At 43.2% G+C, this 24,470-nt stretch overlaps 1 protein-coding gene across 2 annotated transcripts in view; it reads right to left on the bottom strand.

Annotated features, from left to right (window-relative positions):
* Positions 1-493, bottom strand: part of Rai14 (retinoic acid induced 14) — a 135,276-nt gene extending 134,783 nt beyond the window's left edge. For both annotated transcript variants that reach the window (XM_034523440.2, XM_034523442.2), the window contains exon 1: positions 361-493. The gene's annotated coding sequence lies outside the window, so the exon portion shown is untranslated. The remainder of the gene's footprint in view (positions 1-360) is intronic.
* Between the last annotated feature and the right edge of the window lie 23,977 nt (positions 494-24,470).

Here is a 24,470-nt window from a genome sequence, read left to right as displayed (position 1 = left end):
TGGCCCGGGAGCTGCTCTCGGGACCTGCGGGAGGTGCTGTCTCGGACCGCCCACGCCCCGGCCCGCGGCGCGTCCAGGACGTCCACGCTCGCTTTTGATTTCTGCGGAACGTGGGAATCAATCCTTCTTCGCGGATCTGTCTCACACCTTAAACTTGAAGTTAGCGGGATCCACGGTATGCGGGTTCCACCACTGGGGTAGGATAAGAGCCCGAAAAAGTACTTGTTTCTGGTCCATTTCCAAAGTTATCTGTAGTCTTAGGAAAAGCAGAGCCACTGACTCCAACCCCCTTTTGAACTAGACTGGAATCGGCTCCGTTTCCCTTGTGAACGAAAAGAAAGTAAACGAGATTGAACTCACATTTTCTGGGCTGAACCAGTTGGTCGGAGCGACTGTTTCCTAACACTCCTCAGGTGGTAGGACAAAACTTAGTTGTGCTCTGCTCAGGAGTTGGGAGACTGTCTACAGCCTGGACAGACAGGCTAGATCGGAGCAGCAGCGCCCTCAGCGGGGTGTCTGCAGTTGGAAGTCCTGAGATCCGGTGAAGCGTCCCTCCCCCAGACCACCAGGACCGGACTTCTGAACCGAATCGACTCGTCCATTCATTCTGAGGATTTGAAATCTCTCCATTATTCCCCTAATTTAAGCAGGCTTTTTAGTCCCACTAGCCAGCTAGGTCGTAAAAAGTTTGATTCACCAAAACTCCATGGGACACCTGGTTGCTGTGTCTTTCGCACAGAGCTGTTCTAGAGCAAGCAGTGCAGCTATGTTTGCAAGGATCGACTGTAAGTCTACTGAAGTAAGGAGGAAAACCAGCCAGTTCCAACAGAAGTCAGATTCAACCTAAGAGCGATCAGTGTACAGTATCTTGGCTGTGTGTGTGTGTGTTAGCATCGGATCGCGTGTGTTTTTACCCCACCCCTTCGCTCCTTTCTCCAAGGGAACACCTTGCCTTAGCTTTCACAAGCGAACTTGCCAACTAGAAAACAAAAGCTTCATCATTAGCTCAATAGTCTTTGTTTCCTAAGCACCGTACATCAAAAAGATCCCCCCGGGGGGTGGGGAGTGGGAGGTGGGGAGCCAATTCAAAGCAAGATACACACTCTTACATATGTGATGTGGAACTAAAAACCACACTAAAAGAAACAACTGACAAGCACCCTGTGTAGTGCCGAGGTTTTCATCTCTTTAATCAGTTACCAACAGAATACTTAAGTACCTTATACTGATCCTCCAGCATTGAGGGAGCGTAACCACCCGTGGATGTCTCACCCCTGCTTTTTGTTGAATCAAAAGCAGTGGGAGGGTGGTACAGCGTGTCAAAGGCTCCTTTGGAGATGTCAGCGTGTGCATACTGTTCAGGAACCGATGACAAAGTTGTAGGTAAACTATTAAACAAGTATCTTTCCAGCCTTTGATTCACCCAAGTCCTCACCTCTGCTAATTTTCCCCAGTTACCTGCAAAGACCCTTTCTCTCTCGTGCTGCCCTGATCCCATTGGTGTCTTGCGTGTTACCTTCATTAGTTTATAACCCAGGCCCCATCAGCAAGTTTGATGTGTGTGAGGTACTGTGTGGAGGGGAGGAGATCATGCCAAGACCGTTTGCAGATTCAATCTTTTCAAACTCAAAACGGACACCCAGTGTACCCTTGAGTACACTACCTACCTTAGACAACCTTCAAAATGCTCCCTCCTGTGTGGAAATCGGCGGTTAAGTTTGGGGTTAAGTAATGTCTTCTCCTTGCTTTGTTTTTGTTTTGCCCATGAGTTTTTATCAATGCTAACTGAGCTCAGGTTTTGAATGTATCTGAGATTGTAAATGGGCTGCCGGAACGAAGTGAGCACCTGCTATCTAAAGTCTGTTAAAATCTGACGGGATAAACAGATTGCATGGTAGGCATACATTTTATAACCTATGTTTATTAAGAGTTTAATCTCCCCCCCCAGGCCACCACCCAGCAGAGGGAGTGGAAGAGAAAAGTTATTAGGATATGGAGGAAGTGGATCGGTTTAGCTGTTTTTGGTGGGAGTGAGCTTAATCTTTCTCTGGCAGCAGTTCAGTCTCGTAGCAAACACCAAATAGGACTTATCAGCTGTAGACCAGTCTTCTAGGCAAGGAGACACCAGGCACGAACCAGCAGCTACAGAGTAGTCCTTTTAGTTAAGCAGATACTAGACAGCTGTATTTCAATCCTGAAGAAACTGCCAGGCTCGCCAACCTGCCTGAGCTGAGGCCGCAGAAACTGAGCCGAGGTTGCAGGAACCTCACGAGCAGTTCTTGGACAAGTTTTTCTTAATGGCGGCATTATCACAAGTGGAGCTCGACAACCCTAGGTAAGACGAACCAATATGTGTGTGTGTTATTGGCAAAGAATAACAAGGTAGAACAAAGCAAACCAGTACCCAGTGCTTGTCTCCCACTGTCTGTGGGGTCATATTTATACTTCTTTATCATGCATTCTTTCGTGTGTTTGCTATATCAAAACATCCTTTCACCTGTGTCTGCTTCAGGAAAAACGTTCCTTCACGAGGCTATTTTTGCATGTGTCCACTTCAGCTAAACGTTCCTTCACCTGTTTGCCCCAGCTAAACACCATCCAACTGACTTTCCAAAGAACCCTTAAGTTTCCACTTCGTTGCATTCCTGACCTGCACGCTTTCTTTACCCCAGAAAGGCAAGCGTTGCACAATATATATTGCATATATATGATGAATAATAAGAACAAGGAGACCAAGTGATCAGATCCATTTCTTTTGCTTTGAACTTGTAGTGCTTTACCCTCTTCTGGTCCTCCCTTTCCTAATCAATAAAAGAACATCCAACTCCACAACCTTTTCAGTTGGGACCCCTAAGGCTATCCTTAGTTTGCAGAGCCTTTATAAGCAGAATTTGCTGTATTGTTTTCAAAGTAAAGCATACTCCAATCACTCTCTTGCCTCACCAACATCTTTGTAAGCTCCAAAGAGTGGCCATCTAGCACTTGGTAGGGCTCCATGAATGAAATACATTGATTGGGAAAACTCGGTTTTTGTTTTTGAAGTTAAATATTACATCCCTTCTTCCGTTCTCAGTCTCTTGTCAGCAATGGTTCTCAGATTAGGAACATTTGAAGATAATATAAAACTACCCATCCCAGAACCAAAGTACCACCCAGTGTATTTGGTGTGTGGTCAGTGATGCAGTTTGGATCTAAAATGTCCATGTGTGTGCTCAAGGCTTGAACCCCAGGACTGTGCCATTGAAACATGATGAAGCCTTCAGGAGGTTTAACCTGGGAGTTATACCAAGACATAAGTATGCCCTTGAAGGGGTTGTGGTTCTTGAATAGCTCTCTTTATCTTTGCTCTGGGCCGTGAAGCAAACAGCTTGGCCGTAGCATGAACACACCGGCCATCCTGTAGTGCTTGTCACAAGCCTAAGAGGAAACGTCATGACCGGCAGATCATGGATTGCAGCCTCCATAACAGTGAACTAAAATAAAGCTTTCAGCCAAGAGTGATAGCACGTGCCAATAAACTCAGCTCTTAGCAGGAGAATCAGGAGTACAAAATCGGTCTTTATCTTCGTGGTGAGTTCAAGGCCAGATCAGGCTACAGGAGGCCTCATCTCAAATGTCCAAATTAATTAATTAAAGCTTATCTTTTTATAGTTCAACTATCTCTAGTATTTTGTTACAGAGATGGGAAGCCAACTCGGCATATAGCCCCCTCTGTGTCTATTAAAAGGCAGCCAGACTGAGAGAAACATGGAGCCCTGAAGCCAGTCCCAAGAAGAAGCAGAAAACAGAATACAAGCAGGCTGGGGGGCGGGGAGGGGGATATTCTACACATGCGCACACAGGCTCAAGTATTCATAGGGGGGAAAAAGCGTTCTTTGGATATCTCCCAGTAGAAAGCCCAGGAATGCAGGAAAATCATTCATAAAGTAACTTTAGGTTGCAAAATGTAGCAAGTCCGTGGTGGAAAAGCAACTTCAAACACCAATTGGTTTGTGGATTATCAGAAAGCCAACAGTTGTGGTTTTTTTTTTGTTGTTGTTGTTGTTGTTGTTGTTTGGTTGTTTTTTTTTTGTTTTTTTTGTTTTTTTTTTTTTTTTTTGTAGGTCTTTCTACTTTGCTTCTTAGCAAAGTTAAGCACCTGCTCAGGAGAGGGGCTACAGAAAGCCCTGCTGGTGCCCTGCTCACAGAAGACAGCAGGGGAACTGAGCATCCTGCCCTTGGTACTACAGGCTTCCTAAGAAGCCCTTATGATTCTGTTTATGAGGTGGGAGTGCAGAACCTCAGTGCTGTCCCGTTACATTTGGTGGTGACAAGTGCCACAGGTCTACTGGGTGCCTGATCGTTGATCTTCTGTAAATGTAAAATGTGCCCTATTGCCTTATGCCAGCAGGAACAACAACAAAAAACCATGAAGGTCCCCCTAACTCTTTCTGTATTGAGTATGAGTATTTTCAATGTCAACATTATTTTACTTATTCCTTTCTTGATTTTAAAAACAATGTAGTTCCTAGAAGTGGTTATTTAGCTAAAGTGGTAGATGGCTTGCCTAGAACAGGGACAATGTCCTGGGTTCAGTCTCCAGCATTATTTACCAACATGTATGGATAATAGAAAATTAAAAGATTATTGTTCAACCAAATTTCTATTTGGTGGCATTGCCTTAACAACTGAGGTTATCATAGAGCACGCTTTAGCACCCATGACATATCAAGCTCTCGATATATGTGATACATCAAGCTGATGTATGTGAGATATATATATATATATATATATATATATATATATATATATATATTACAATGACCATGTATAATCTACAGCAGTTAGCAATGTTAGGGGCGGGTTGCAAATTCTGGGCAGGTCCGAATAGAGGACAAAAGGCAAAAACTGACATCATCTTAAAATTATGAACGTGTTAGGTCAGTTACCCCTTAAATCTGTTTGATGGATCAGAAGGACCTGGGGCACAGAGAGAGTAAGTCATTTGCCCAATGTCATCAAATTGTTGGTATCACAATTCAGCTTACGATAGTGTGGCTCCAGAGCCTCCCTCCTTAACTGTTGTGCACTCTGATCGGCATGAGGGCTGACATGGGTTTCCTAAGCTTTGTTTCTCCAAATACCCCCAGCAACTTGAGCATTATATCATCCTATAGTTACAAGTGAGCAAGTAACCAGCCTGGTCTACAGAGTGAGTTCCAGGACAGCCAGGCCTACACAGAGAAACCCTGTCTCCAAAAAAACCAAAAAAACAAAAAACAAACAAAACAAAACAACAAATAAGAAAGTAAGTTTGAAACAGAGAAATCTGCCCAATTCACAGAACTAGACACAATAGAGGTAAGAATCAAAGAATGGTCGCCCAGTCCGAGAATGGTCCTTTTAGCCATTATTCTACTGGGCATCAGGCCACCTCCACTAACAAGTAACGATCCATCTCTTCACTTTTTCAGCTCTGCAGAGGACTGGTTATGAGAGGAGAAAGCCCCCACTGGCATCACCCTGGGTTCAAGCAACCAAAGGAATGAGAAGTTTGACCTTGGGCCTTTTATTTCTTAGAACAGTTTAGACTAATCCCGATGGGTATCCTGTTGCCAAGTTGGTTCTTTCACTGTGCTCATCAGGAATGCCAGAAAACATTCCCCCATTCAGCCTTTGGAAGATGACATTCTAAAGGGTTCACAAACATCAAGATGCAACTCTTACCGAGCTCCAGAGCCTGAAGGAGTACCTCGGCATGTGAGTCCGTATACACACATGGCTTTTTCTGCTTCCTCTGTTGGGGGGAGGGGTGTCACAGTCTCAGGAGCCCTTTAAAGCCACCTCTGGGAGAAAAAAAGAAATTAACCACTGAATGTCTAATGAGCTTTCCTGAGGAGGCTTAAACAAACTCCTACCTGCCCCAGGTAAGATACCGGTGCAGACCAAAGTAACAGCACCCAAGTCCGGCTCGATGAACTAATGAATTTATTGGACTTACTGTAGCATGGGTGACCCCAAAGTACCCGCATCACCCCCAAATCGAAAGTCAAGTAGTAACATCCTGAGATTTGCATAGATGGAATCCCACTTCAAGTAACCTTCCATCACCTTCTGAGACCCATTTACCACTGGAGCAGAATGACATGTACCTGGAGATGAGGGCAGAGGGAGGGAGCAGCAGGGGAGGAGGGGAGCATCTACAGTCTTCCCACTTCCCACTCAGTAGGTCTAATCAACAGAAGGCTGGAGGCATGGCTCAGTGGGTAAGAACATTTGCAGTGCAAGCAGAAAGGCTGGAGGGTGAGTGGATCCCCAGGACCCACATAAAAACCCAGGCTTCCCATTCAGTGGCAGACACTGTCTTTTTTTTTTTTTTTAAAGATATTTATTTATTTATTTATTTATTTATTTATTATATGTATGTAAGTACACTGTCATTGTCTTCAGACACACCAGAAGAGGGCATCAGATCCCATTACAGATGGTTGTGAGCCACCATGTGGTTGTTGGGAATTGAACTCAGGACCTCTGGAAGAGCAGTCAGTGCTCTTAACCACTGAGCCATCTCTCCAGCCCCGGGAGATCCTGTCTTAAGGCAATGAGTGACTATGACAAGGATACCCAGAATCTTGCCCTGACCTCTATACCCACACATTCACATAGATAACACACATACACACACACACACACCCCGCAGTGTTTCGGGCCCATCATATCCTTGGATACTGTTTAAAATGGTGTGGCATAGGTTGTGACATTATCTCACATGCTCTCTTAGATCACCACTTTGTGTCTCTGACACTAAGCCTTGCAAACAGACTGAGCCGAGGTAACAAAGGCAGGGTGGGCCCTGCACTGGGCCTTGCCAACATTCCAAGTTCTTGCTCCTGAAAGAGTGATTGCAAGGCCTGCTCCTGTTTCTGCTGTACATGTGTTTTCTGTTGAATTGCTTAACTTGAGCTTTGAGAATCTCAGACTCTCCATTGGAGGTATATCAAGTTCTGCTTCAAAGCTCGTCTACTTTGTATTCCTCTTACACAGTCTGTACATCCATAATAAATCTGAGGACTCTTTTTTTTTACTGATCAGATTTTGTTTTGTTATTGTTTTGGTTTTGATCTGCCAGTGTTGTGTGTTTTCAAACACTCTGTAGCCATTTGGCTTCTGACATGATCACTTTCCCATTATTATTTTTAATCTTCTCTGAAATCCCGAGTAACATCACAGAATGGACTGCTTGTGGTTGTCAAAACTGATCTTCCCACTGCGGGTGAACACGTACAGGAGATTGTTATGGCTTAGGGCGCTTGACTGCACCGCTGTGAAAATATTCAACAGAATTCCACAAGCTCTTTGTTTGCTTTGCCTTAGTGGAAATTCCTCCAGCTATCCAAACATGCACCTGGAGGAGGCTTTTTTCACGTTTCAGGATGGGGTTTCTTCTAAGTAAAAAAAAAAAAAAAAAAAAAAAAATGCATCCTTGCCTCTCAGAAAAGACTCTCATAAGTTCTCAATCGAGACTTCTGGTTTGAGTTCCAGACTGTGAAGATGACTGTGAACGTGTGTTCTGGTTGGAAAGGGAGGTGGAGTTGGAGGAGCCAGAGAGGTCTGTAGTAAATGTTCCTTCAACAGAGCTAAGCTGGGAAAAGGAACCGATGGAAACCAACAAAGAAGAAAGCATGAAGCAAGGCTCCCCCAGATTCCTAGAACCGCAGGAACACAGAAGCCAGGAAGATGGGTTGTCTTTACAATAGGAGAGCAGTAAATAGGAACCGGGAAGATTCTGGGGTGAAAGCTATCCCAGTAGCTATTGGTCACCTGGAGGGGAATATGTACCTTGAATTTCATAACAAGGAAGGAAAATTTGGAGGCCCCTTGAGAAGAACCAGAAAACAAAAGGAGTTGGCCCTGAAGAAGGCTGGGAGACCTCTCACCCAGAGACCCAGCACTCAGGGACCGAGAAAGGGAGGTAGAGCTCTAAGTGGGTCTCATATTTGCTTTGTAAGCTTCTGGGAAGTATTTGAAAACATTCTATTTAAACTGTGTGTCTTAAGAGGGCTCTCCACTTACTTCTAACTTAATGTGCTCATATTAGCAAATAGAAATTATGGGAACATTCCTTGTGTTCCCCTTCTTCCTGGTCCTCCCTCCCTGACCCCATTTCTCTGTCCTACCCAGAGTCTTGACATTCTCCTCTGAATGTTTGTTTCTGAGGGATGGAAACTGATTAAAAACTAGAAGGCTGCTTGGGAGAAATTTTATAATAGCATGTGTGAGATGAGTTCCATGGAAGGCCAGAGAAGGCAGGAATCCACGTATAGCCAGGGCTCCATGCAGGTGGTCAAAGGGGCTCCTCTTCCAGCCCAGAGCTGCTGTCTTAATCGTGGTGAAACTGCTCTTCATAATCCCTTTGCTTTTAAACACCAAACAAAGATGAGAAGTGGACGTTTGTTTTTAAGTACACAAGGCTGATGGGTTCAGGGAGTACATTCAATACTCAGCTCGGTGGTATCTATATTAAAAGGGATGTTAAATTGCTCAATCTTTCTTGGCTTCAGACCGTTCACTTTGGACAGTAAACAGTTAATGCAAGTTAAAGCACGCGTTCTCTGCCTGGTACAGAATAAAAGCAAAATAATACTGTTATCAGTAATATAGAGAAGCATCTGAGGGCCGGTAAAAGCTAGGGGAGAGGGTGGAACCTAGAGAACGTGTGCTGCCATTCACAGCTCTGGCTTATAGGATGCCGTTTGCTAGAGCACATAAGGAAACCTTATCCACTGGTACGTAAGTTACAAGTTAAACATAGACGAGGAAAGACAAGCTATGTGTGGTCCTTCAGGAACCCCCAGCTCCACTTGGAGGGATAGGATGGAGGTATTGTAGTGTGGAAGGGTAGAACAACTCATCCTAGCGGGTGTCTTTGGAATTCTTCCAGTTGGTTTTTTTATTCAGATAACCGACAGACCTCTCCAAACGCAGCCATTGTTCCAAGAGGCTGCTCTTTCATAAAAAGTGAACAGTGAACACAGAGATCTACATTAGTGAGTAGATAAGCAGTGGATGCTGGTCCCCTGTTGGCACCTTCCTTTCAGTCCTAAGAAGGAGCTTTCCAGGGAAAGAAGAGACGTGAGCTCTGACACCTGGAGCTCTGACACCTGGCCCAGACAGACCTCCCAACCCCCTGTGGCTGTTCCCTGGGACACTTCATCTGCACTACAAGCTCAGCCATCAGAAGTAGATGACTACTTCTCTCTGGGTAAAAAGAGTCAATAAAAGAAGGCAGCCAGCGACTTTAGGTTTTTCTCTCGTTCTTCAGTCAGCCTTCTGTGGCTTTGCCAAGCTGTATGGCCTGGCCAGTCATGTCCTTGAAATGTGAGCATCCTATTCTGTGGAAATCTTCCAGCACCGTAGAATGTGAGCAAACTCTTCCTCAGCGGCACGTATTCTTCAGTGCACACAGCTTCTGAGCTACTAATTGTCAGATCCAAAGGAAACTTCAGTTTCCCCAGACTCCAAAACACAGTCAAGCTAAACACCCAGAAATGAGCTCAGACTGGACCACAGGCAGGTTTCTGGGAGTTCGGTAAAAGCCAGTGTTCCTCCAGAACTTCTGAAGCCAGTTCCTCTCTACCAAAGGGAACCATTCTCCTTACCTCTTGCAAAAGGAACATACGACTCCGACTCTCCAGTTAACAGGTATCTTTGGAGCCTGTCTTAGTCAGTGTTCTATTGCTGTGCAGTAGATACTACGACCATGACAACTCCTGTAAAAGAAAGCATCTAATTGGGGCTTGCATACGGTTTCAGAGGTTTAGTTCATTGTCATGGCGGAGGAGCATCAAGGCATTCAGACAGACATTGGTGCTGGAGAAGTAGTTGAAGAGTCCTACCTCTGGATTGGCAGACAGCAGAAAGAGAGAAAGATGGGGGGGGGAGAGACAGAGACAGAGCCACATCAGAGCCCACTCCCACTGACACACTTCCTCCAACAAGGTTACACCTACTCCAAAAGGCCACACCTCCCAATCCTAAATAGTGCCACTCCCTGATGACTAAGCATTCAAATGTATGAGCCAGTGGAGTCCATTCTTACTCAAACCACCACAGCACTTATCAGCACAAGGGTCCTTGCTGGCCTTCAGGCTCCTTCAGTCCCTATTCATAAGTACTTCTGAAGCCCCCATGGGATCTCCTGCCCTCTCCCCCAGCTATTTACCTACCCTTCTTATAGCTCAGTTATCCTCACTTGTCTCCTTTCTCGTATCCTCATTATGCCCTCTGTTCTCTCCCCGCTGCTGCTCTCCCCTCTCTCACACACAGCTCTGGCCACGTCTTGTCTGCTGGCCATGTCCAGTACGGTTCTCTTTCTCGATGCTCGGCCTCTTCCAGATGCCTCTGGCTGTTCTCTTTCATAACTACAATAAATACCTCAATCATGCAATGCAACAGTCATGTTGGCAGTGTCGTTACTCACCTCTCCTGCACACATCTGGTGCCAAAAACCCCCTCACATACAGTAGTGGGTGATGGCAACTCATGAGTGCCCTAATCAGCAGCTTATAATTCAATACCAATGGCTGTAATACAAGAGGGCTTGTTTCCTTCATATTGGAAAAACGTTACTGGTACTGGATCAGTGGCTCCAGGATGTTAGCGCTGCGGCTGTGGGATTCTTTTGATGGCCGCCTCATCCTTACAAGACATCTTGTCTATCTGCAGCATTATTAATAAGTGCTCCAAGCAGAAAGAAGGGAACAGACAACCAGCAAAGCATGTCTTCTGCAGAAGGGGTTTCACATATTTTTTATTAAAATATATATTAATTATATATGGGGTTTTGGTATCATATTTTCATGTATGTACATAATATATTCCAATTATATTCACTCTTGACACCCTCTCTTGTCCTCCCACACTTCTGGAGAATTTTTTAAAAATTCTACTTAATTCATACCTATCACTACAAACCTGGTCAAAAATCCTAAGTGCCCAAAGCTGGGCAGGTCATAGGCTCTAAGGCTTCTTTTTTCTGTGGGCAGTGGTCCATACAGAGACTCATAACTGCTAATAATGCTGTTAACAAGGGTCTGTCGAGTGCTCACCTATAGATGAGACATTGGTATCAACCTCACACTGCAGAGGAGCGGGCAGACAGAATACAAAAGCTGTATGATGGGAAAAGAGTGTTGTGAAATGTGGTCTTCCGGACGGGACCTGGACATCGTAATGATAAACTCACAGCATATGTGACTGCCAGCATAAGACCTTTGTGAGATGAAGCCACTCACCTCCATCAGGAGTGGGGGAAGGGATGAGAAGGTCCCGCCCTCAGATGAAGAGCCATTCACAACTGATGGCTGCTGGAGTGGGAGGAGCCGTTTTTTTTCCTTTGTGGGAGGTGTCTACTCTTAGGTTTCCCACGATCATGAGCAATTAAGTGTTCCAAACAGAAAGAAGGGAATAGACAGCCAGCATACCCTGTAAAGAAGAGTTTTCAAATGTTTTTATTAAAATATATTTGCACCAATTGGACTGACTCAGTGGATTATTAGGAAAGGCTGGAGTGGGGGCTACCATGGCTTTGTAGTTAAGAGCACTGGTTGCTGTTTCAGAGGATTTGTGTTCAATTTCAAGCACCCTTGTGTTAGCTCACAACCTTCCCTACCTCCAATTCCAAGGGCACTATATGCCTGGGGTGCACATAGATACATGCAGACAAAGCATCCATACATGTAAAGAACATGAAAGTGGGAGGAGCACCAGTTGAGGAGGATTGTGGGAATTGAGAAGTGGGGTGAGAATAATCAAAAGGTGACTATAATCCAGCTTCCTTGAATATGTGTATGAAATTGTCAAGTGAATTTTTTTTCAAAGATTTATTTTTATTTTATGTAGTTGAGTACACTGTAGCTGTCTTCAGACACACCAGAAGAGGGCATCAGATCCCATTACCGATGGTTGTGAGCCACCATGTGGTTGCTGGGAATTGAACTCAGGACCTCTGGTAGAGCAGTCAGTGCTCTTAACCACTGAGCCATTTCTCCAGCCTGTCAAATGAATTTTAAATTAAAATTTAAAGTAATGGTAATTAAAATTTAAATTAACTTTTAAGAAGGAAGGGGGGAAGCTTTACCAGTTATCTTTTGTTGGATGATCAGCACCATATGAACACACCTCAGAAAGGAGAAAAAAAGAGATATAAAGAGTTTTAACTTTGGAATATCACACACCATAGAAAGTTGCAGGACTGGACGTTGGCTTTATCTGTAAGTAAAACATGATGGATTTCAGAGCTCATCATCCCCAAAAATGACATCCTGGAATGTGGAGTATGTTAAAGGCATGTGGAGAGCAAGAGCAGGAGATGTTGCAAGGGGATCTCCTCGGACATCTCCTATCTTCTTAAAGTCTGTATCCCCACCCCAAGGAAGAAAATAATTACCGTCATCCCCAAATGTCCGTGAGTTCAACCTGTGTCACAGAAGGAAGTGCTGAGGTCTGTCTGTCCGCACTTCTACATAGACCTATGGCACACCAGTGTCCTTTATTGTGGCTCCACAGAGAATCATTAGCAATCCATTATCTGCTCAGACAGGCCAGCGGACTTTGCCCCAGGCTTTTTTGCCTTCAACAAGCCCACTGAGTTCCCCTAAAAATCATTTACCATTCCACTGACACATCTCACTCTCTGCTCTCCTTAACATGAAGAAGGTGTATAAAATTCTAAAAATATAATTGGTTCACAAGTGATCACACTCATGTAATTTTCCCCTGGCCTGTGATCCCCCCCCCCTTTTACAAGTTTATAAATTTGTCTTTCTTCTTTATTAATTTTTATTGTCACCAAATCTTAAGTGAGATTCACCAAGTTAAGATGTGGCACTAGAGTGACATCAGGCCCTAAAATATAGGCAGCCTATGGGCATCTGCTGATCACGGAAGCTTCATTCTCTGCAAAGGAGAAAACCCAGGATATCAAACATCCATATTCTCAAACAAATTCTCAAACATCCATTTCTCAAAAAAAAAAAAAAAAAAAAAAAAAAAAAAAAAAAAAAAATCATCCTTTGCCAAAATGAACTCAAGGGAGAAATGTGGCTTTCTTGGGTACCGGTCAAAGGAATGAAAAACATAAACAAAAATGAGAAGTTTCTGAAAGTTTATAATCCTAAACTTGACCTTGGGAGAATCTAGTGCAAATACTTTTGTGGTCTGGGAAGCCTTGGGTAGAGAAAACATTTTATTTAAAAAAAATGGATTTTATTCAAACTACACCAAAGCCTCTAGTGTGTGAAGGGATAACTCCCTCAGCTAGGCCTTCTGGGACTCTGATCTTTAAGAGGAATCTTATAGAAATAATCAGCATAGAATTGTAAGGGCATGAGAAAACAAACTCTCCTAAATTGGGGTCATCAGAAACAGTGCAGGGAAGAATTAGAATATGGGCAGTGTCATCTATTAATATGAAATATAAAATGAATATTCTTAAAATCTTTGTGAGCTGTTAAACTGGAAAACGTAAGAAACAAACAAGAGTCCATCATGTATAAAGAAGTATTTTAAAAAATATTATTTATTTAATGTATATCAGTACACTGTAGCTGTCTTCAGACACACCAGAAGAGAACAGATGGTTGTGAGCCACCATGTGATTGCTGGGAATTGAACTCAGGACATCTGGAAGAGCAGTCAGTGCTCTTAACCACTGGGCCATCTCTCCAGCCCCATAAAGAAGTATTTTTAAAAGAACTAAACTTAAGTTCTTCAGATGTTGAATATAGTAATCGAAATTCATAACACAATAGATAGATTAAACAGAAGCTGTATCGTAGATAATGAGAGAATTAATATGTCTGAACATATTCCCCAAACTTCATGCGCTGGAAACTTAAATCCTAAAGCAGTATTCAAGCATAATGGAAGGCACATGGGTTACGATGGCTCCATCCTCATGAATGAATCACAACATTGCTATGGATATTGCTATATACAGAAGTGAAGTCTACCTCTCCTACCATGAGAAGTTTGCCCCCTTCAGGTCCTCTGTCTTCTGTCATCTGAGCATTTGACAAAGAAGGTCTTCTTCAAGTGTTAGTCACCTTGATTGTGGATTTCCCAATGTCCAATATACTAGAACTCCATGTGCCTTAGTTAGGGTTTTACTGTTGTGAACAGACACCATGACCAAGGCAACTCTTATAAGAACAACATTTAATTGGGGCTGGCTTACAGGTTCAGAGGTTCAGTCCATTATCATTAAGGTAGGAACATGGCAGTGTCCAGGCAGGCAAACAAGATGCCAGAGACAGAGCTGAGACTTCTACATCTTGCTCTGAAGGAAATTAGAAGAGAAAGCAGGCAGCTAACAGGAAGCTCCCAAAGCCCACACCCATAGTGACACACTTCCTCCAACAAAGGCCATACCTCCAAATAGTGCCACTCACTGGGACAAGCATATTCAAACCACCACACCATGCTAATCACTCATTCTTGGTATTTTGTTATAGCACATAGCACAAGGACATTTAGTAAATTGGAAGTAAATTCTTCAGAATTGTTTCAGAATGCTCTATGCAGAGATGACCAATGGAAACTATGAAATCGAGGTTAACTGACATTAAAAAAAAAAAGTTCAAAATACTTGTTATTGGAATTCTAGGCAAACAAGAAAGCAAAGGCAATGTTCAATGTAGTGATGAAATACATGGATATTCAAAACTGGAAAGAACATGATTTCTCAGATTGGTAGAGAAATACATCAGAAAGAAAACAAAAATAAGTGAATTTTTAATGTTCTGATGAAACTTTAAAAGACTAAAGTCATAGTCTTAAAAGACCTAGAGAAAAAGATGGCATCACTCAGTAAAGAATAACTAGCAATGTGTCTTCTCAAGAAAAGTAAGAGTGTGTAGAATCTAAAGATAGTGTTGAAAGAAAATAATTCACCCTAGAATTGTATACCTTGCTAACCTACTATAGAAGATTAAAAGCAAACTAAAGACATTTTCAGAAGAATATAGGATGATATTACTATGTATCTTGCCTTCTTCAGAAGAACCTTTATACCTGTCTCCACTACACAGATTTCCACAATTAAAAAATTACAGATTATGCTGAACCACTATTGTATGGCATTTTTAGGAAGAATTAGTAAGAAAGCACTATTGAACTTCATATTTGTTGGGTCTCTAGAAAGAAAAATCTGGAAGATACACTATACACTTACCTCTATACTCCAGTCATTCTTTTTGCTTCTCCTCTCTCCCCCTCTCCATCTCCATCTCCCTCCCCCTCTCCCTTTCCCCCTTCCCCTCTCTCCCTCTCTTCCCCCTCCCTCTCCCTTTCTCCCCCTCCCCTCTCTCTTTCTCTCTCTCTCTTCTCAATACATCCAAGTTACATGCATGCAAGTTTATACACAGTATTGGCAAGTATCTATCACAGGGCAGTGATATCTGATACTGTTGATTTGTGAACAGAAAGAGAAGTTTCAGTTTCTTAAGCATGTGTTGGGGAGTTCAAACTATGGATAGAATTCTTCCCCAGCAGAAATCCTATGTTGAAGCTCTGAACTCCAATACCTCAGAGAGTAACCTTGGAGTGACCTTGGAGTGATTAGGACTTGGAGTGACCTTGGAGGGATTAGGAACTTTAAAGAGATAAGGTAAAATGAGGCTATTCCAGGGTGCCCTATTCCAATCTGCTGTTTTGTTTTGTTTTTTAAACAAGGATACAGAGGAACAGAAAGAAGGACAACTCTGTGAAGATGTATCAAGATGGCAACAGTCTGTAAGCCAAGTTGATGGGCCTCAAATGAAACCAATTCTGCTGCACCTTGATCTTGGACTTTACTTTAGAGCTGTAAGAACATTGGTGTCTGCCAGTTAGGCCCCTAGCCTATGGGATTTTGTTGTTTCTGGTTTCTCTAGCTGACTAAGACAGTCTCCTCAGTACATACCTGCCTCCTGCCAATACTAATATAAAGATTCTATTTCAGAAAGAAGGTACTAGATGTTCATTTTCTGTCTGGGTATGATGCTGCATGCTTGAAATCAAAGCATTCAGGAGGCTGAGAGATTATGAGCTTGAGCTAGCCTGGGCTACAAGGCAAAATCTAGTTTTCAAAGTTCTTTTTTTTTTTTTTTTTTTTTTTCCTGTAGACCCAAGCAGACTTGAGGACTCTCTCTGACTGCTAGGAATCCCATGTGCTATACTGCTCCAGAAATGACCAGTCACACTGGCTGCCTGAACAGCACTAAGGGCAGTCTTGGGCTGAAAAAAACCATTAAGTAGTACCCCCCCCACCCCAATCTTTTTTTTTCAAAGTATCACTTCCATGGATTCTTGCCAAGGATTCTCCGCAAGCAGAAGTTGGATTTTCCCTGGCTGTACTATGAGTCTCATTTTTATAATGCTCATGACCCCAAAGTCGACTCTTCTGGCTCTAAGATCTACAATCCTTCCCAAAACTCTGTTGGGTAAGATGTTGAAAGGCCAGGCCAGACAGTTCCACAGTCCAGATATGGAAACTTGAAGAGACAACTATTTCTCGTGTTGTGCACCAGAAGCCTGCTGAAGTTCTGTGAAGGAGTGCAGAGCACCTCTGCTCCAGGAAGACACAGAAGGAGGCTGTGCACTCTTGAGAGCTGTAAGCAAAGGCAGAGAGAGCACTGTAGGAAGGTCTATCGCACTCAGTATTATTCGTGTTATTTTGGTATTATTTTCTAGACTATCTAGACTAGTAGGTTTGAATGTTAAATTTAATAATGTGTGTGATAGACTATTACAGCCAGCCTTGCTCAAATTCCAGTTCTTTCCTTCTTTAAACCCAAACAAACAGAACCTCATGGTACTTGGAACCCATAGATTCTCAAAATACATAAGGTCGGTTGTAGGATTCAGGAAAGAGTCCCTTCATTCCTTTTTTTTTTTTTTTTAAAGACTTAATTACCTTTATTTGGTGTACATAGGTATTTTGCCCGTATGTCTGTCCTTGCACCATATGTATACAGTGTTCATGACAGATGTTGGATCCTCTGGAACTGAGTTACAGCTGGTTGTTATCTGCCATGTGGGTATTAGAATTCATACCAGGGGCCTCAGAAAAAGCAGCCATTCTCCTAACCATGGAGGCTGAGCAATCTCTCCACCTCCCTGAGTTCTTGCTTTGCTATGCTTGGATGCACGTCTCCTGGGGATTATAATTTGTGGCACTAATTTTCAATGTGGTACTTTTTAATGTACATAAGGATATGGATGGTGATCTGTGTATACATACTGGCATTGTATATGGCACATATTATGCCCACAAATGTGGACACCAGACATCAATATCAGATATTGTCCTCAGTCACTATCCACCTTATCTTTTGGGACAGGGTTTCTTTTGAGCCTGAAGCTTGAGGATTTGGCTATCTTGGCTGGCCAGAAACTCCTAAGAGTCCACCTGCCTCTCTGGGGCTAGGATTGTGGTGCTGCATCTGGAAGGTTCTTGGGATTCAAACTCGGGACCTCAAGCTTGCCTGGCAAGCACTTTATTCAGCCGTGTCTCCAACACCTTTCCCTGCTTCTTTGACACAGATCCTCTTCCCTATGTATGCAGGCCAGCCTGAAAATCATGATCCTCCTGCCTCAGTCTTTGAGCTACTACATTGGGTTGTCTGGTATTTCCCCCTCCTAACCAATGCATTTAACATTCCCACAAACACTCAGAACTTGCCTCCGTGGGAGGATCGGACATCCAGACCCTGCTGAACTGGGCTGTGACAGTAAGTCTTGCTGCGGGAGGTGAAACGTGAACAGAGATACAAGAGTCAGGAGAAGTAGACGTTTAGATTCTTGAGTGTACTTCACCACAGTCTCCATGGCCAACCCCCCTTTGGGGGAACTGAGGGATAAAGTAGAAATCGGCCTCCTTACCTTGAACTTCTGAGTTACAGGTATATGATGAGCCCTTGTTGGCCCCTGTGGGCAGAGGAATAAACACAAGAAGTGTGTGATGGCGGAGTGACCTCCCCCATTTCAACCAATGCAAAAAATAGATGGCTAGTAAGGCATTCAGATTTATACAGTTTTTAAGTAAAAAGATTTTTGATTTATAATGGTTTTTTTGAAAAGCACTATTTTTCTGTTTAGGAGGCAAATTATTTTTTTCCAAATAAGGACACGGTACTAAATCTTGCTCTGGACAACTCACACATTTCAGAATCTAACTGTTTTAGATCAACTTCCTTGTGGCAATTGGAAGGCCGGAATCAACAGATTTTTTCCCCCCTAAAGGATTCAGATTATAAAAATGTTCATATTGTAACCTAGGTGGGCTCTTTTTCAATTACTGAGTTACCCAGCTGGCACTGGATGCAAGAAGTGGCTATAGAGAGAGTAAGCTAATGGATCTGGGTGTGTTCAAGTAGCACTTTGGTCACCAAAACAGACACCTGGCCCACAATTCACCTATTGATCTTCTAGAGCATAGCCACTAACATCTGGCTTTGCTAGATTCCACAAATCCTTTACAACCCCTCTTTGCGGAACTGAGGATAGCAGTTTGTCAAATATAGGCATCTGATCATTTTCTTTTTGTTCCCCCCCAACAGTGATCCTCTGTTAACCTCCCATATTTTAGTGAGTGTGTCAGACCACAGAGAAGGAGGAAAATGCAGGAATGACAAAGTGTGAGTCGTTCTTGATGCTGTAACAAAATACCTTAGGCTGGATAACTTATAAAAGCCAGAAATGTATTTCTCATGATTCTGGAGTCTAGGAGGCCCAGAATCAACGTATAAAGGTTTACTGTCTGGTGAGAGCTGCTTTCTGCTTCCAAGTCGTTGCCTTCACAGGGCAGAAGATATAGGAATATAGAAATGTATTGTCTTATTCCTTGAGCATTAATTCTGTCCATGAGGACCAAGTTGGTATGACCCAAGTTCCCCCGAAAACCCCAACTTGTCACATGTTTTTATTAAGGGTCAAATTTCAACATGAATTTTGGATAGACACAAACATTTCAACCATAACGAAAAGTCATTTACCCTCAGTGTTAAGAGCAAAACTGTATGGAGACAAATAATAAACAAACCAACAAATAATATTTTTGATATAGCAAGAGTTTCAGGGTAAAAAAAAAAGTCTCACCCAGAATGGATCTCCACAGAGCAGACTTTAAAACAGAGACTCTCAGACTTACCTCAATGGACAGGTCAGAGGTACCTCTAGGCACCCCTCTACCCCTAAATCTTTTTAGTGGCATCTGATTGTCTTTTCCCACAATTGGAAGAAACAGATATAAAACACAGCAACACGATGGCAGTCACGTTGTAGTCTGAAGGAAATGTAGTTGATAGGCAGTTGGCTAATTCATTCATCAATGTGAATGGCTTCATCCCACAGTGTCTGCTCCTGTGGGTGTGGGGTGGAGAACACAGGGCTGTAAGAGGACTTGTAGAATCATGGATGGAGGAAGGGAGAGCCCAGTTCTTGTGTTCTCAGAATCTAGCCAGAAATGCAGCACAGTCTGCCTTGTGTGTTCAATGGGTAAAAAGGATTTGAGAGAGGATATTTATCCTCGGACAGGGGGAAGCACCGTCAAAGAGGCACATGGCAAGAGAGCTTGAAAATCCACCCACTAATGTTCTCATATCCTTTTGCAACGTTACTTGCTGTAGTTTAGTAGGAAATCTTGTTTGTTTTTATTTTCTCCCCCAAGTTGAGTTCACAGGCATCTGTTAAATAATGTCTCACTGCCCTGGATTTTCAGCCCACACAGTGTGGCATTTAGTAAATGCTCAATAAATGTACACCACTTGATTGCTCTGTTTGCTTATTATGTCCTAGAAATAGAGGGCATTACTGAGCTTGTCTCCTGTTGCCTCACTCGTGGGCTTTCGTACCTCACTAACAGGGTGAACCACAGCAAAGACGAATCTAATACAAATTTTAAAAGGTTTTCCTTCGGATGTCCTTACAAGTCGGTTTAAAGTCATGTGAGGGGGAAGCTGCTGCTCAGAGATGTGGAGTCTTCTACATGGGGTATTATTTCCCAGGAGTTTTACTATTTTAAATATAGTGAGAAACAGCTGCGATTGCTATTTTGAATTTGGTCAACTGTTAGGGAGGCAGCCAGGTTTGGGATCGAGAATTCTTTTCTTTCTTTCAAGTCCTTGCTAACTGGGATGAGGAAGCCTACTATTTAGATACGGGGTAAAAGGCTTTTTTGAAACCCAGCCCATCCTGAGACATGATGCCTTTTGATGTTTTAGGCGAGGGCTTCCAGAAAACATGGATGGTTTGTGTCTGCTTCAAATGTCAAAGAAGCTATTTACTTATTACTTATTTATTTTATTAGTGTGTATGTCAGTTATTCTCAAAACTTTGGCAAAATACTGGACAAAAGCAACTTAAGGCTATCTAGGCTCCAGAGATGGATGGCTTAGGTGGTAAAGCGGGGATGAAATCCTTACTTTGGATCCTCGGCATGCATATAAAAGCTGGACCCATGCCAGGGCCGGGGAGGCAGAGACAGCTAGGTCTTTGGGACTTGTGGATCATCCAGTCTAGCCAACTGAGTTCCAGGTACAATGCAAGGCTGTCTCAAAGAATAAGATGGTGAAGGATTCAGGAACATACCTAAAATTGACCTCTCTGTTTTCTACACACACACACACACACACACACACACACACACACACACACACACAGAGGATTAAAGGATATACTCTCCATGGTGGCAGAGACAGCATTGACGGAGCAGAGGTTGAACAGGAAGAGCGATTGGATTGTAAAATCCTAAGGCCCACCCCCAGTGGTCCATGTCTTCTTCCTGCTCTCCACTTCCTAAAGGTTCCACTCTTTCGAAAATAGAGCCACCATCTTGGGACCAAGTGTTCAAGCACACAAGGCTAAGAGAGACAGTTCACACTCAAACCACAACAGTACCTGTTATTTTTACAGAGCAATGGCTTCCATGAGACAACTTGTTTATGCCTGTAAAACATTCTGATCGTGTCCACCCCTCCCATCACCTTTTCTCTTCTCCCCCTCCGGAAAACACTCTCCCTTCTCTCTAGCAGACCCCCGCCTCCTGTCTTGTACTCTCATTCTCTCTGTACCCCTCTTTCTGACTCCCCTTCCTCCTCCCCTTCTTTCCCCTCTCTCATTTACAATCTGCACATCATGGGGAAAGGCTTGCTAAATGCTCCTCTGGTTCAGGCCCACTTCTTTCCAAAAAAATGGTCTCCAATTTCACCTACCCAGGGCATAAGTGACAAGACTTGCTCTGACCACTCATTCTCAACCATTGCAAATTCTGACTACAGAGCCTCTAATTGTGCTGAAATTCCTTCCACATCCTTCCACATCCATATAGGTGACAGGGTTATCTCTGACTTTAGAAAAGCAGTCTTTCGGAAATCATATTCAGCCGTCAGAGATAAGCCGGCATAAAGCCATCACAAGAATGGAGTGTAGAGCCAAGCTCTGGGACTTGGAATCCCAGAGCTACCATTTGCTGGCTGTGAGAACTTGAGCAAGCCAGTTTGTAAGTAGATCTGAGCCTCAGTTTCCCAGCTCTGTCCCAGAACCAAGAGGAGCATCTCATTGGGAATCCTTCCAGATCTAAGTGTAAGTAAGCAAGGCAGTTGGCCGGGTGCCCGATACAGAAAGAGCCCTTTCTTTATATCAGCAAAAGCTCCAATGTATAACTAGTCACCAAGGATACCACTTTTAGTGAACTGCCTCTATAAAGTGTTTTATTTAGCTTATTTCCCTTTCTAAAGCATGAGAAAGTTACCAAACATGAAACACTGTGGTTGAAGAGCAATTTAGGAATGGGGGGTGGGGGGAGAGGAGGAAAAAAGAAAGCTCAAACCTTATGATTTTAAACCTCCCTGTTTCATCTACGGTTGTTTAAAACCACTGTTAAATCATTTGGTATTTTGGTTGTAGCATAATAGGCACCATTTAAAAAACCAGTGCGCTTACCCAGTGAAGGATCTGGTTACATGTTTACGTGTGAGGCACAGAGAAAAAGAGATCCTTTCTTCTTTTTAAAGGCTTTGGTTCTGCTTCTGGTTTATAAATCAATTTCCTTTTCCTATTCAGATCCAAACACTTCCCATCCCTGCCTAACTTTCTGGTTATTGGTCTCACTCTGGAATCAACCACCCAGGAAGTGGTATTTCCAGCCTAGGCGGCTTCACATGAAGTCTCCTTGGCAAGATGGAGAGAGGGTGTTTCAGGTCCATAAAACCTGTAATTTTAGCATGATCATCAGATAATAAGGATAATAACAGAGTTGTAGAATTTCAGAACTAGAAGAGTATTAGCTTCATCGAAGCTAACCCCTCATTTTACAGATGAGTAACTCTCTCATCCTGGAACCATGACTTATGATCCTAAAGGGGTTTTCATGTTAATAATATTATTTGACTCCCAAACCACCCTTTGAGGTGTGAGAGGGTAGGTACCAGTTACCACATCTCTGGGATTATATGGGACACACCCCAAAGCCTGGAAGGAGTCAGTCAGTACTCATCCATAAATTCATGCTTCAGATTACCTTGGGTACATCTTACTGAGGGCCATCTATATCATAGGTCTACCAGCTGTCATGTTCCTGATTTTTTTTAATCCTGCAGGTGTAAAAAAAAAAAAGAAAGAAAGAAAAGAAAAGCTGCAGTCCTCAATAAATTGTACAAGGTCCCATGTCTCACCTCTCTCCTTTCCTCGGCCTCATCTCTGTTCCATCATTTCTAGTTTTTTCTTTCAGCAACAGTCAGCGACTCTGTACCTGCTTGTTCCCATTGCTTGAAACACCATGCCACCCAATCTAACCTTTGAACCCCTAACATTTCCTTTGAAGAATCCATTCCAGATACTCATCATTTCTCTTCTGGCCCTGTCAGTCTCCTCTCAAAACCCTTCTGTAGCCACAGGTCTAGAAGTCTGTGTCAGGGGTGCCTCTGATTCTCTACAGCAAGGAGAATGATGTGGTCCATGGGTCTAAGTAGAGATAAGAGATTGTGTGGCTCCAGAAAGATTGGGAAGACTGCAACGTAGGAAGGTATCTTTGATCTTCATAACTGTACATTACCTGGCTCCAAACCATAGCAAATCTCTATGGGAGAGCACAGTATAATCCACAAACCCCACTGAGTCAGTGGTGTGAATCCTGATTTGTGGAATTTTCCAGGTAGTATAAAAATACTCCCATGATGGGTGTATCTTAAGTGACTGTGATGTCACTGAGTGCAAGCATATGCTGACACTCTGTGATGGGGGCTAGGCACTGGTTCTGGAACACCAGTGTCTTTGGTTGAAGTTAAAGTGAATGAGGTCCTTGTGGTCAAATATGTCCACTAATTTAAGGCACCGTTGACTATTCACCCTCAGCAAAGATTGAAAACCACTGTCTATTAATGCCATGATATATGACTTGGAAAGACAGTTTTGTGTCTTGCAGGAAGTGGGTAGCACCAGCCTTGGCTCATTCGATAACTTCCCTGAATCTATTTCCCTGTTACTGTCAACTTCTCCCACCTTGTCCTTCAATATTTCCTAGGCAGTAGGCAATGACTATGATTATCATTGTGATTATGAGTGTTGTCGGTATCTTAGTGACTGAATGTATCATGGATTCGTTGAGTTGTGGTTACATTGAGTCTAGGAAAAACATGTTTTGTGAAATCACATAGAACTCAGGGCATTTCTCTAAGGATACATAGCTGCTTACTTAATGTCCAATGCAAACCCTTTTACTACACTTCTAAACTTCCCTCTGTAGATAGTAACTTTTTGCTAAGACCAAGTCATAGAAAATTTTGTTTAAAATGTTTAAACATGACAATTAAAACATGCATAGGTAGCATTTAGCTTTCAAATAGCTCTAATGAGTGGATGCCACGACCCCTCAGTTTGTTCCTGAACTGTTAATGACATCTTCTTTAGGGAAGCCACCTGACTCCAGGCCCATCTCAAATCCATTGTTTCTAAGCTGAATGGAGCTTTCAGAGATGCTACAGAATGAAAAGGGAAGTAACAAGTAAAGCAAGCTCAGTGCACAGCAGGGGTCCTTGCTACAGAAAAGCACTTGGTCCAGATACCTATCACCTCCTGGAAGCCTCTTCTAAACCTTCTGTCTCCTGAGCTAGGCTCTTGTGTTCTGATCCCATCCTGTGTATACATGGTGTCATGGTGTTCTACCATTGTATCTGGGAGACCCTCTAGAATAATGCCATTAAGTTGCTCCCCCCAGGTCATTTAAGACTCTGCTTTGGGAATTTGGGAACCATTTAGGGACTAAGTTGTGAGGAGAGCCGAAATCATCATAGGCGTCCACTCTCTCCTCGTGGGCTTCTTTCTTTCCCTTTTCACAGGATTGCTGTGGGCAAGGAGCCAACCTCCTGAAGCTGTAGATGGTCCTCCAAACCTGTGAGAGCAAGAGAGGAAGTCACCTTTCTGGTACCTGACCCCAGGTGCTGTTGTACCTGGGA

Source organism: Arvicanthis niloticus, chromosome 19, assembly GCF_011762505.2.
Source record: "Arvicanthis niloticus isolate mArvNil1 chromosome 19, mArvNil1.pat.X, whole genome shotgun sequence".
Classification (NCBI taxonomy): Eukaryota; Metazoa; Chordata; class Mammalia; order Rodentia; family Muridae; genus Arvicanthis; species Arvicanthis niloticus.
The sequence above is the reverse complement of the archived record's forward strand: the minus strand, read 5'-3'. Positions and strand labels throughout refer to the sequence as shown.